The 14,159-nt window shown below is 41.8% G+C and overlaps 1 protein-coding gene across 1 annotated transcript in view; it reads left to right on the plus strand.

Moving 5' to 3' along the window:
- LOC125961636 (uncharacterized) overlaps positions 1-14,159 on the plus strand; it is a 344,208-nt gene that overhangs the window by 189,862 nt on the left and 140,187 nt on the right. The window lies entirely within an intron of this gene.

Genomic DNA, 14,159 nt, shown 5'->3' on the forward strand with positions numbered 1-14,159 from the left:
TATTTATTTATTTATTTATATTTTTAAAAGACGTGAAGATATCTTAAATGTCAAGTGAGAGGGTTAGGCAAATTACAATAATTCCCTAAGATAGCACATTACACATACTGTTAAAATTGTAACTACAAAGAGGTTCTTCCAGGGATTTTTTGAAGCTGTGATTCAAAGTTAAGTGGAAAAAAAGGACATAACTATATTTGAATTAGAATATCCACTCAGTATAGCAGTATAAGTAGAAGGAAGGATATATACCAAAACAGTAACAGTGTATCCTGATATGCTGTTTCCTCTTTATATATTTATACTTTCCAATTTTCTACTATACACATAGATACACTCACACATTTATTTATATACATATGTATGTGTATATGTATGTATATATACATTACATATATATAATTTTTGTGATTACAAAAAAAATGTGGATGGGCTGTCTACTTCAGATGGTGTGATTTGAAAAGACTTTTCTGAGGAGGTGACATTTGAATTGAAATTATATGGAGGAAAACAGCCCAGTCATTAATAGAACACTCCAGATAGAAGAACAGCAAGCCCTTTAGGGACTGACAGATAATGAGGTGACTGGACCCTAGGGACTGAGGGTGGGAATGAGGCATGAGAGGAGGACGCAGAAGCTGGTGGGCGTCAGACCACGTAGGAGTCAGGAAGATGGCCTGGGCTGAAGGGGCGTCTGAGAGTCGGTGCATTTCTGATATTAATAGTTTACATAGACTTCTCAAAACCTAAAGTGTTGGAGTTGACTGGAGCTAATTCTACCCTTTGCAAGAGAGGTGTGATGATCTAGTCATAGGGTGACTATGTTGTTTTACGTGGACCCAGAGACAAATTTTCACCTGTTCTGACACTAACCCTACAGTTATTGGTCATCTCAGAAGCAAAAGAAAAATGTGCTAAGGACATGTACAGTTAAACTAAGTGGTGCTTACACACACGGAGACACACACACACCCTCAAGGGTCTAACACAGGAATTTGGCCATGACTTTCGCTTGGCCAGTTGCCTGTTATGCATATGGCTTGCTCTGTAAAGGCAAGGCCATTGGTCCAAGTTCATGCTGGGTTCAGAAGCACAGTATTGAGAGCTTCAAACCTCTAAAAGGAGGGAAACAAATCTTTGTATCTGACTCACCCTATAAGACGTTTTAAGTAAATGTTGCAAGTATAAACCTTATGGCAATAATGGATGGAGTCCTAGAGGCCAGGACTGAACATGAGAATAGTCGGTGTTGATCTTTGGGCACGGTGCCAAAGAGAACTGGTATTCTAGTCCTGAGGGGGGCGGGATGAGGAAGCAAAGGCTGCAGAGTCTAACGGAGCAATTAGAGAGAGCCCGGGGAAGGGGATGCAAAGGGCAGGACCAGAATCAGAGAGCAGGGAAGATGGAGCTACCTGGTCCTGGGAGTGGAGTGAGGAAAGATGCGCAGGGTCGGGATTCAGGTGGTGAGGACGCTTATCCCCCACACACGGACACACCCATAGGCAGAACGGGGCCTGTGATGGGGCCTGTGGTGGAGCTGATGTGGAGAAGAGGAGGATTATCATTACAGTAGAACTAAGTCCAGAACTCATCCACATAGCAAAGGAGGGGATAAAGAGCAGGTCTAGGCCATTTTTCATGTCTGCATGCCCTCGAGATCTTCATTCAGGATTTCACAGGTGGACAATATGCTCAAAAAAACCATTGATTTGAACCAGTTACAAAAACCACAAGCAGAGAGCCAGCACTTCTCTAAGGTTTTACATTATATTCCAAAAAACCCCAAGGTACCTCAGAGGTCCCCACAGGGAGTGAGGGCGCTAACACTGAATGCCTCCCCAGCCTAATCCAGGCAACTCTGCTCGTCTCTGAGTCACATGTGGAGACATCATGGAAGATTTGGAAGCAGGATTCCAATGGGAAGCATCATTTCAAAGCCACTGACTTAAGGAAGGGAAGAACACATCCATTTCTCCCCTTGTTAGCCAATTCAAGCTAAGACATTTGAGAGCTAACAAAGAAGCAAGACAGGATTCCTGGGGAGATGCTTCAGGTGTAACCTAAATACAGGTAACCAGTGTATTCCGGAAGGGCAGTGTCCTCTGAGCAGTAATCACCTTGATTACCCAGCTGGTCAATATGGGTCTCATGGGAAGCAGGGGGCCACCACAGGAAGTGACATCTGCTATCATGTAGCCAAAGGAATCTTTGCCATCATTTTCTCCACTCTCTCCTCCTCCAACATAGTGGACCAGAGGCAAGATTCTGTCCTTTCTTCCCTTTCTGACATTCATGAAGTGAAATTCCCATCTGGCAGCTGCTCGTGACAAATAAAGATTGACTAGAAGCTTTTGTGAGAGCCTCAGGAAGTTCTCTGGGCAAGCCCGGAATTTGGTCAGTTTTCTTTGTCTTCTGCTATGTGATGTTTCCCATAAGGATTTAGGGAGAAATGGAGAGGAACCATCTGACTTGATTGTTTTTAGGTGATTAAAAATGGGGGATGAAGGTGTCAAGCTTTTCATGTAGCAGATAATGTCCCCGGACTCTAGAATTACTTTACTTAAAAAAGTAAATGACTTCAATGATGCCCTCTCAATGCATAATATCCACAAGAATGGTGAGAAAATGAAACAAATCTGCAGTTACTATTTTGGCAAACTTCCTTCACTCATGTGTATTTTATTAAACCCCAATGTAATACCAGTTCTGGACTTTTAATTTTTATTTTATATTTAAGTGACAAAGAAATTGTTGGATGGTGTTTTATCAAGTTCTCTCCCATCTTCTTAGAAATATAAATTGCTTGCGGGGGGGGTGCTATAATTTTAGACCAGAAAATACATGCCAGATGTCTTATATGAAGCTGATCCGCCCAAGGATATATGCCTTAGTCATTAGGATGTGTTCTAAATATTACCGCAAAGCCCATGGAATGATGGGTCTGAACCCTCACTTAAACTTAAGTGCTGACAGGTTGCTTTGTTTCTGTGTCTTGTGCTCCTACTTCCATTGATGTAAAGGAAGCACCAATTAGATAACACTCCATTATTAGAGAACCAGGCACAAGCCCACTGAGGCAGGGGACCCGCCTTTTCTCCTAGAAACAATGTAAAGCCTGCGGGGCTGAGGGTCCCCAGGACTCCACCAGTCTTTGCTTTTGAGATTTTCCAGCACACCCTATAAACATGTCTGAGGCCGTCCTGTTCAGTTTGTTTATTCGAACTCTATTGTCCAGGGTAGAGAGAAGGGAAATCTAGCTGGACTGTGGAGATGACAGCAAGGGAGGGAGGGAGAGGCAAAAAAAAAAAAGGCAAAATGGGGAAAACAGGAAACAGCCTAGTGAGAAGAGTCAAAATGCTCAGAGTCAGGAAGCAGGCTCTTTACAGACTCTAATCTCCATGGTGCAGCTGGTTTGCTGTATGGTTTGTACAAATTCAGTGGTGGTCTCTGTGCTCCTGGCATTGCCTGTTGAATAAGGGCTTATCCTTGTTTTCAAGAGGAGTGAATGCTCTTTACCTACTCTTTCTGCTACATGACTGAGTGTCCTCTTCATTCCTAAAGTCTCATTCTTAATGCCACATCCTAACCCTGACCACCTAGCTAAAGTGGCATGTCCCCAGCCCCATTACTCCCTCAATTTCCTGCATAAGCTCTTATTTATAATGGTTTTGTAATGGTTTGTTTATTATTATTATTAGTTGCTGTTATTATTATCATTATTATTACACTCTTATGGGCTCTCTTCCCAGAGGCTGAAACTCGATGAAAACTGGGACTACGTCTCTCTTATCATGACCCTATCACTGGTATTTAGCACATGCCTGGCCTATAATAGGTGCCCCCCAAATACTAATTGTGTAAATAACTAAATCAGTGAATGAGTCGACCAGATGGTGCAGATGGCATGCGAAAGGCATGGGAATTTAACAAAATGTCCTTTGTCATTGAAGATATATCTATTTATTAAGACTTTTGAAAATGTATTATCAAACAGGAAGATAAAGTCGTGGCAACAGATAAATGCTGAAATAAAATGTGTGGGAAGTCAGAAATCTCAGGGATTGTATTTCAAAGAACTTCTACTATACTGATTCCTTAGAAAGGTTTTTAGTAATGCAGTTTTGAATGTTAAGAATTTAAAAAAGAATAGATACACGTATATGTATAACTGAATCACTTTGCTGTACACCTGAAGCTAACACAACATTGTTACTCCACTGTACTCCAATATAAAATAAAAAAAATTAAAAAAGAAAGAAATCAAGGTCTCCTCGCCACTTTTTTAGTTTTTAACATCTTTATTGGAGTATAATTGCTTTACGACAGTGTGTTAGTTTCTGCTGTATAACAAAGTGAATCAGCTATACATATACGTATATATCCCCATATCTCCTCTCTCTTCGGTCTCCCTCCCTCTTACCCTCCCTATCCCACCCCTCTAGGTGGACATAAAGCACAGAGCTGATCTCCCTGTGCTATGCGGCTGTTTCCCACTATCAGTTTTACATTTGGTAGTGTATATATGTCCATGCCACAATCTCACTTCGTCCCAGCTTACCCTTCCCCTTCCCCTTCCCCGTGTCCTGAAGTCCATTCTCTTCTCTCCGCTTTTAACATCATCAAATACCCGCTAAACCAAAGCCATTTGTACTGATAAATGAAGTGCCATATTGCAATTCCTAGGTAGGCTTCAAAAGGCTTCTCTCTATCCCTTTCCAAGCATATGATTAACAAAGAGTTAATTATTCTCAGGGAGTAACGTTTCTTCCAATTCACCAGTTAGGATGAGAGCTATTTGTAACAGTCATAAAGGAGGAAACAGTGCATAGGCCAAGAGGAAATTTGGAAAGGAAATGTGATTGGAGAAATTATTTTGAAAGGTGAAATGAAGGAGGAAAGAGACAAAGGAAAAGAAAAATTAGAAATTGGAAATGAAGTCATTCCAGTCCCACTCTAATAACCTCTGCTCCTTGGAGCTGAGGAAGCAGGACTTGACAGAGGATTCCATAGACTGACAAATGGGATGCTTAAAAGATCCTTCGAGCCAGGCAGGGGTCATGGGACTCAGCTTTCACCCAGACACAGACACGTCTGCGGCCCTTTGCTTTTCACTTTCCTCATCTGGAAAATAGGAATAGTAAAATCTCCAAACAGGGTAATGGTGAGATGAAGCGAGAGCATGCGTATGAATGCACCAAGTCTAGCTCAGTTAACATCACTTTCCTTCTGTTTCCTTCTCAGCCTCATCCAGACTCACAGTCACAGAAGAAATTCAGGCAATAATTCCTTCTTTAGTTTCTTTTTCTACACAGAAAGAAACTAACAACAGTGACTCGGATATTTGAGCTTGCACTAGAAATCCAAAGTCTCTTTTTATTCCATCCCCTGCAATTGTTGTCCTTTTTCATGTGAATGATTCGACTTCCTAACTTCATTAAACTCACTGCTGTAGATAATTTCCTCTTGATTATTGTGACCCCTGAAAATTGTCAGGGTTGTAATTTTAATTATTTAGTTATGCTGTCCCTTGCATAATATAATAAAATAGGCTGAACTTATATTGAGCCATATAAGTATGTATGCTTATGTATGTGTTGTGTATATATACGTATAGACTATATGTGTGTGTATATATATATATTATATATGTTATATATATATGTTCTCTTCTAACGGAATATATATATTCTATCAGAATATACATTACATCTATATATATGAAAATATATATTTTATACCCTTCCTGCCAACTTTTTTTCCTTGTCAAGAACCTCTAATCTTGGGGATAAGAGACTTGGAGCCCACATCACTGAGGAGCTCACTGCTCCAATGGTTCTAATTATGTGGGGTAGTGTAGTGGAGCATGCACCACAGCTGCAGAATATTTGGGCTGATTTCTCAACTCAGATGCCAGAGAGAGTTTCCTGATGACAAAACCCAGCGCACAAGGATTAGATACATAAGGCAAGACTCTTAAGGGGTTCAGCGGATGGTGTGGGGTTATCCAGGGTGGTCAGAGTCTTTACACCTTAGGCCTGAGAAATAATAAAGGAATCTGGGGGTGCTTCTCATGAAGGAGAGAGAACTGAAGGAGATATAGGCATTAAATTCAAATACTCAACAGACAGTTGGGAAGAGAGACTACCTTTATCCTGCTTGTTAAGAAAAACAGCACAAGCTCCTGTGTGCAGGAAATACAAGGTAAAGTAAGATTTGCATTTTCAAAAGAGGGAAGGATTTTCTAACAACAAGACCTATCTGAAAATTAAATGGTTGTGAGTTTTCTATTCTGAAAGTATGCAAGGTGGAGTGGGGCTGAAGGAATACGTATTTGGGATGTACAATTCTCAACATTTCTCTGAAGCACAAAGAGAGTCAGAGAAGCTTTCCCCTGTTAATTCATGCCTCAGTTCTGAGCAGAACAGCTGAGCTAGAGTAGAAAGAACACATGCTTAGAGCCCCACAGATCTGCGGTTGAACCCCAGCACTGCCACTATGATCTTTCTTCGCCACTGTGATCTTCTTTCCATCCCTTGAACATGCCAGGCTCGTACCAGCCACAGAGCTTTTGCATTGATTGGCTACTCCTCCTGTCTGGTACACCCTTTTTCCACCAAATTATTCAAGTCTGCTCAACATCGCCTCTTTACGGAGGTTTTCCCTCCTACTCTAGTTAAAGCACTCACCCTTTTTGTTATTTCAGTACTCTATTTGGTATTTATCACTATCTATGATTTTATTCTTCCTTTCTTTGTTTAAATATTTTTTATCTTCCCTACTTAATATAAGCTCCACGATAGCAGGACTTTGTCTTAGTCACCACTTTGTTTTCAGTGCTTAGAGCACTGCTGGCTCAAATAAGGTCCCTGAATTATTTTAAACAAAGTAATGACCCTGGCAATGGTACAAATAACGTTTAGTTAGATAATTCACTCCCTAGTTACATCTAAAATGTTATATTCCTAGTGTGCCTGATCTAAGTAACTCCAACCCTTTCTCTCCTACTCAAGAAAGCATCATGATGAAATGTATTTCTCTAGCAACGCACCAGTACCCTGCCTCCTTCTGTGGTCACAGTCAGTTGGGCTATGAGTGAGTAGCTGACCCAAGACTGACCAATTAAAGAACTTCCCAGGAATTGTTGAAACTAGAATACAGAGAAGAGGTGTAGATTTTCTATGATGGCAGGAGATATGGCATATGAAGCTCAGAATGTGTTGGCATCCCATTGCCCACCCTGCTGGAAGGGAATGAATCCGGCCCTCAGAGAGAAATAGAGACAAGAGTGAGCAGCTCAGATCACAAGTCCTTTAGACCCTGAGGCCAAGTCATCTTGTCTAGCCTGTGGTTATGTGAGATTTCCCCAGTATTCTCCCCATAAATGTCCCCTTTTGACTAAATCAGTTCAAGTAGGTTTTGGCATTCGTCATAAAGAGCGTACTGACCAATGTAGACATCAACGGAGTGAGAGTGATATGGAAATAACTTGACATATGGACATGCAGGATGCATTCTAACATCTTCATTGACTTACTTAATAAATGGAAAAATAGTACTTATATATAAAAACAAGAAATGACAAAGCAGTTGAAAATAGCCACATCTGTCCAATGTGATTTTCTTTCCCCATACATTATATTCCAAATGGCATGTGAACCATGTGGCCCCGATACAGAGATGGGGGCCCCGCTCGAAACAAGACCCACCAGTACACAGGCCTTTGACAAGACCAGAACATATGGGGAGGAGATTTCTGGCAGCTGAAGGGGCAGAATGACGTTCCAGAAGAGCGAATGACAGGACAGAGGCCACAGGCTAAAGTTGCAGTTTCCTTAGGCTCTCTAGCTGAGCCGCATCCAAGAGTGTGTTGTGCATCCGACTAGCTCTTGAGGAAACCCTGACGTGGGGGGCACATCCTGAGCTAATGTGGGCCAGAGCGTCTGAGACAGAATGCACGGCGACATCCCACCCTACCGCCAGGGGTGCCACCCCACACGCAGAGGTTAAGAAAGCCGCCCAGCCCTTCCTGCAGCAGGGGACTGCGGAGACAGGATTGCATTTGGGGGAGCAACTTCATATAACCACTTGGTGAGAGAAGAAACTGAACTGAGAAGCCAGATCCCCGCTCCTGGATGACATCATTAGGTAGCCCCTAACTCGACCTTGAAATGCTTGAGAGAACAGCTACACTTGGTGGAGACAGTCCTAGGAAGGTGAAAGGGCCCAAATGTCTAGTAAAGCAGCTGTTTCCACCCTGAAAATAAAAGTAACAACAATTTAAATGATACAAAGTTCAGTGTTTAACAATTGCACCTGAAGCCATTTGCACTCCTAGATTGTGTGGGATCATTGTGGTGGCATGGAAACAATATATCTGAGGTAGCATGATGTGTTTGGAAGTGAACTGGACTTGGGTGTTTGAAAATCTGGATTTAAGCTCTGCCCCTTACCCTTCAGTTGAACTTATAGAAGTCACCCAATCTCTGAACATCGTGGAAAAACTATGGTAAGAATATATGTCTTTCACCGTCCAATGCCAGAGAGACTGCGGATAGAAGAACATGCTTCTAGTAATGAATGAAGCAAAATTCTGGAATGTGAGTGTCAGTATAGGATCCTGGGGTTACAGATGGCAACATGAACCTTAGTACAGAGAAAGGACAATTACAGGAAAGAGAAGACGAAGATTCAGGAAAGTAGGAAGTGGTAGTAATAACGTTAGTAGCCAAGGTGCCGTAAGATGTCTTGGCAGGGATAGGAAGGAAGTGATAAGAGCTTGAACTAAATAACTTGTACATACTCTGGAAGTAAAAAGGTTAAACTAGTAGGTAATGTAGACAGGACAAGATGGGGACTTGAACATGCAAAAAAGGAAGGGAGAGGAGGAGGAAGGAAGAGAGGGAGGAATGCTAACTGTCTGCGCTCTGTCCAAAGATTTTGTGCTTCCCCTTGACTCACACGCTCTCCCATAACTTTTTCTGGCTCAGTCCTGCTTATTCCAAAAGACTTAACTTCAAGTGTCTGCTCCATGTCTTGGGACACCTCTGGGCTTGCTGACTCCTCTGGGCTTTCTTATGGCGTAGGATTTAATTATGTTGAAATGAAACTAATACCCCATTTGCCTTTCTCCATTGACCCTGAGCTTCTTAAGGGTATGTATCACGTGTGTTCCATTCTGAATCCCCCATGTCTAGGGCAGAGCCTAGCACACATTAGGAGCTTAATAAGTACATTTGAGTGAATGAAGAGCCTCATTTAATTCTCACCACAACCCTGAGCTAGAGAGTCAAGTGGGGCTAGGAAAAAAAATGCCAACAAGAACTGAGACTCAGATGCAAAAATTTGCAGGTGACAAATGGGAACATTTAGCACTCACTGTGGACTGGCAACTTGTCTGGTTATTATAAGGTATCAGTTCAAAAATTCTCTAATTCCAGTTGGCTATACCTGTACAAGATTGACTAAGAGTTACTTGGAATTCTTTTTGAAAATGCAGATCCTGGAGGCCTCCTCAAATCTAGTCTGATTCTCCACAAACCTTCATCTAATCTCATCACATCTGTCCATCTGCTCCAGAAAGGTTGGTCATCCTCAGTAGTTTCTCCTCCGCTTCATCCTTATTCAATCCATCACCAATTCCTGCCACTGTATCCTCCTAAATATCTCTTGCATCCACCAACTCTTCGCTATCCCCACTGTTACTATCCTTATACGAGCATGTGGACCACTGCCAGGGCCTCCTGACTTGTTGATCTGCTGCTACACTTGTTCCTCTTCCTATTGCAGCAGATTGCAGACTGAGTGATCTCTTTAGATAAAATATGACCAAACATTTACTATCCAGATGAAATCTATTGGGAGGCCTCCCATCACTCTTGAGAACCAAGACCCAAACTATAATCTAGTCTCAAAGTCCCTCATTGGTCCTATCCCTGCCGACCTCTCCAGCTTCCTCTCTCTATGTTCCAGCTTCCCAGGCCTGTCTCCAGTTCTTCAGATGTCACCTGCTTCTTCTGGCCGACTAGCCTCTGCCCAAGCCGTTCCCTCTGCCTGAAAGTTTTCTGCCTTCCAGCCTCTATTCACCAAGTTGACTTCTACTCATTTGGGTGAATTCAGTTCAGATCCTGCCATTGACCATTGACATACTCCTATCACCTTGAAACTTTTTATCACAGTTTATATGTGTGTGTGTGTGTGTGTGTGTGTGTGTGTGTGTGTGTATAAATTACATATTTATTTGTGTAATGACTTGGTCGGTGGCTGTCTGCAACCCCTTCCCCCATATACACAAGATAATAAGCCACATGAATGTGGGGCATATGTTAGCTTTACTCAGTATTCTATCCTCAATGCCTAGCCCAGCATCCTGACAAATAATGGGTGTTCAGTCAGTACTTAAATGTTGAATGGATACATGAATAATGTAGTAAGGTCAAGGCTGGGCCCAGGAATCTCTGCTATTATAAATCTAAGTGATTTGGTACAGGCTTGGGGAAAATTATCTACAATTTGTCTCAAGCTGAGAACCCATGATTCTAAGGAAATGTGTTATTCCTCAACATTCATGTGTGTGCCTTTATGGGTGTATCTACGGAAAGTGTCCCAAAGCTCTCCAGGGCCCTTGGCAGTGCCTTTCGCACTCGGTGCGATAGAGGCATTCTGTGTATGCCACCAGAGTGGTCAGCAGCTTTGGCCCCATTGTACGCAGACTGTTTCTAAGTACCCCTCATTCTAGTTCAGTTCGACAATTACTTGCTGAGCACTTTCTCTAAGCCAAGCCATCTCCTGCCTGGTCTAAGTACTGCCTTCAAGGAGAACTTGAGAGACACGCATGAAACCAAGTAAATACAATACACTGTAAGATGCATAGTCATGGACAAGTACGTGCGGTATCATCGAAGTCCAGTGGAGGGAAAATGGGCAAGTGTTGAATATGGCTTGAAGGAGGAAATGGCACTTGAATCAGATTTGGAAGGATGAATAAGAGTTAGACTTTCAAAGAAGCTGGGAGGACATATAAAGAGGTGATCATTGCATTTTGCAAATGCAAAAGTCAGGAGCCTGGGAACAATCTAATGTGTTTGGAGAACTGCCAGTAGTTGTATGGCAGAAGCAGTAAATATGACCAAGGGAGAAGCAGGTAAGGTTGGAGAAGCCTGCGGGATCATGAGGCATCTTACCTTCCTCCCCCTCCCGCCACCTGAAATGCAGACTCACCTGTTACATTTCTGTGAGTCCCAACCCCTTTTCCATACCCTTTGATTAGTCCTTAATCCTCCAACGCAACATCACAATACCTGCCCAGCATATTTCACAGGCAGGGCACCTAATATCCCTGTGGGAGCCCATCTTGCTGAGATTATCACCAGCAGGTTTACTTCCAGGGTGAGTGTTGCAGTCATTTGTCTAACAGAATGGATGCTCAACCCTGAGTAAAGGGATTATGAAAAACTTAATAGCATTGTAGGAACGTGGCTGTTAATGAAATGCAGTTGGCTGTTCCCACCATTTGGCACCAACCGACCCGACTCTGTCAACATCACAATACGATATTTGTTCCCAATTATGTTACAGCAATAACTGAAATATAATATGGTATTAATCATATTTATTATAATTATCAATTTGAGAAATTTCTGACATGCCAGAAGATGAATAGGTTTATTATGAAAAGCAATTCTGCTTGCTGCACGCTGACTGCTGCTGTGTAATAAATAGCCTCTGTAGGGATTTATTTTTAAGAAATAAAGCAAAAAACAGCACTAAAACCAAAAATGAAGCCTCGAGACCCTTCAGCTGCCTGCTGTTTCTAAGGGCTAAGCACAACCAGCACACCCTGTGCCTTTAGGACTCTAATAGGCGAAAATAAGCCAATAGAACATTCCAGGGCCTCAGAAAAGAGAGTAAGGAAGGTGTCATGTTTGGGGCCCAAAGGAAAAGGGACACTGGAGGCAAAGGACACTTTCTGAAAATGCAGTTCCTTTCAATATGCTTCTCCTCTTGCAACACTCTTCTGACATGCACTGCTTTAGGGACTGTGGTTATACTATTGGCTCTGCCCAGAAAACTCTGACCCAAACTATATTACAGTTTCATTCCTTCACTTCTTTCAGGCGCTTTTTCAAATATCACCTTATCAGAAAGGTCTTTCTGACAACCCCATTTTTTAAAAAAAAGCCCCCTTTTAACCCTAAATTACTTTATTTCTAATAACGCCATTGATATTTGCTTCTTCCCCCATTAGGCTGTAAACCAAATGTGAGCTGAGTGTTTGTTTTGTTCACGGCTTTGCACATACATGCTGGGCACATAGCAATCAAAAATATTCGTCAAATGAATGAATGAATGAACACATGAATAAATGAAACCAGTCAGTAATGTCTTTATGACCTCAATTTTCACGTCTTTAAAAAAATTCCTCATTTCCTTCTTGTTCTTAATTCCTTATTTTCCAGCTTCAATTTAGTTCCTCCTCATTAGAGCTTTTCTAATAGCTTCCAACCTGGTGTTCTTTTTGAGCCCCTTCTATTTATTCTCACCTATTGCCACCAAAGTAACTTTAAGAAAAAGTTGCATTATCTCCTTGCTTCACTGAAGTGGTTACAATCTTTCATGAGTCTCTGATTACGTGAAGGATGAAGCTCAAAATCCTCGGCATGGCATGTAATGGCTTGGCTTTAAAATCCGTGGCATGGCTTCCCGGTCTGGCTCTTGCCTGTCTCCCCAGCTTTATCTCCTGCCTCTTCCCCATGCTCATTTATAGTCCAGTAGATGTGTCTCCTAAGTGGGTGTCCTCTCATGTGTGCCACTTTTTACTTCCATTTATATCAGAGAAATTCCTTCTCTGGTCCCTTTTACATGTTTCTTCCTTCATACTTTTTTTTGCTGTTTAGCTGCAACCAACTCCTTAATTCTGTCAAGTGACCAGGAAGAGAGAAAAATCATGGAGCTCACAGAAAGATGTTAAGGAACCCAGTGTATAGAATTTACTGTACAAGAGTGGTATCTGTCAAATCAGGCAAACAACAAGGAGATCTATTTCCAAAGAGATCCAATGGAGAAATAATAAAGATGTATATTGGGGGCTTTCAAGTAAATTATGATCAAAAGTCCCCTTCGATCTCAGGGAGAGTATCACAAGTAGATAAAAATATTTGCTGGCAGTAAAGGAGTTTCGTAGTTAGTCTAGTCTTGGTATAGCACTAAATTTCCTTTGAGTAGGGACTTTGGGGTAGAAGATACATTTGAATGTCTTCTGAGTCTCAGGCAGAGGTTGGATGCCAGAAATGACATTTGTGAAAGAAGGATCTATCATAGATAGTGGAGCTGGCCTGGCAAAAAAGGTAATAATAACCCTGTTTACCTACAAGATTCAAATCAAGTGTCACTTCTGGGAAGACTGCTGTCCATGACAAAGCTGCCAAATTCTTCCCCTGAGTCCCCACTGACTCTTATATTTTATTGAAGTCTTTGTCCCAGTATAAGACATTTTGATCATATGTGTTTCTCCAGCTAGAGCAGAGGTTTTCGTGTTTCATTCATCTTGTATTCCTAGTGTCTACATGTCATCAGGCCCAATAGATGTAGGTGAGGTTTGAAGAATAAGAAAGCTCACCAAGTGTAACACTGAGTGACTCATGGAAATATGGTATATTCCTACACTGTATTGTCAGCAGAATGGGCTTTGACCATAGAAATGAATAACTTAGGGAGAAGTGATGAGGCCCTTGGGATGGTGAGAAGATAACGTCATCTGAGTACCTGCAGCAAAGTCAAACTCTAGTGGCAGTGATGTTGACCCATAAAACAGAGGCTACCATTATAGTGCTTGGCAGAATACCTAGCACCAGTCAATGGCTCAATCAGTCAGTCAGAAATCGGTACAAACATTGAAATCAAGATGCCTTAAAGTCTCTAAGGAGACCCTGCTAGCCATTCACCTTTTCCCTGTAAGGTGAGTTTTTCTTTTTGAAGACTGCTAGGAGAAATATACAACCAAAGTGTATTTTGACTTTACCTTCATTATATTCTTCATGGCCTCAGCTTGTTCTTTCAAAGGCTGGTGTAATTAGGGAAGGACAGTTTCTAGTAACACAATTCATCTCTGATTTTTCTTTTTTTTTTTTTTAACGGCAGTAGTTGTTCCAATTCTTACTTCC

Source organism: Orcinus orca, chromosome 17 (genome assembly GCF_937001465.1).
Source record: "Orcinus orca chromosome 17, mOrcOrc1.1, whole genome shotgun sequence".
Lineage (NCBI taxonomy): Eukaryota > Metazoa > Chordata > Mammalia > Artiodactyla > Delphinidae > Orcinus > Orcinus orca.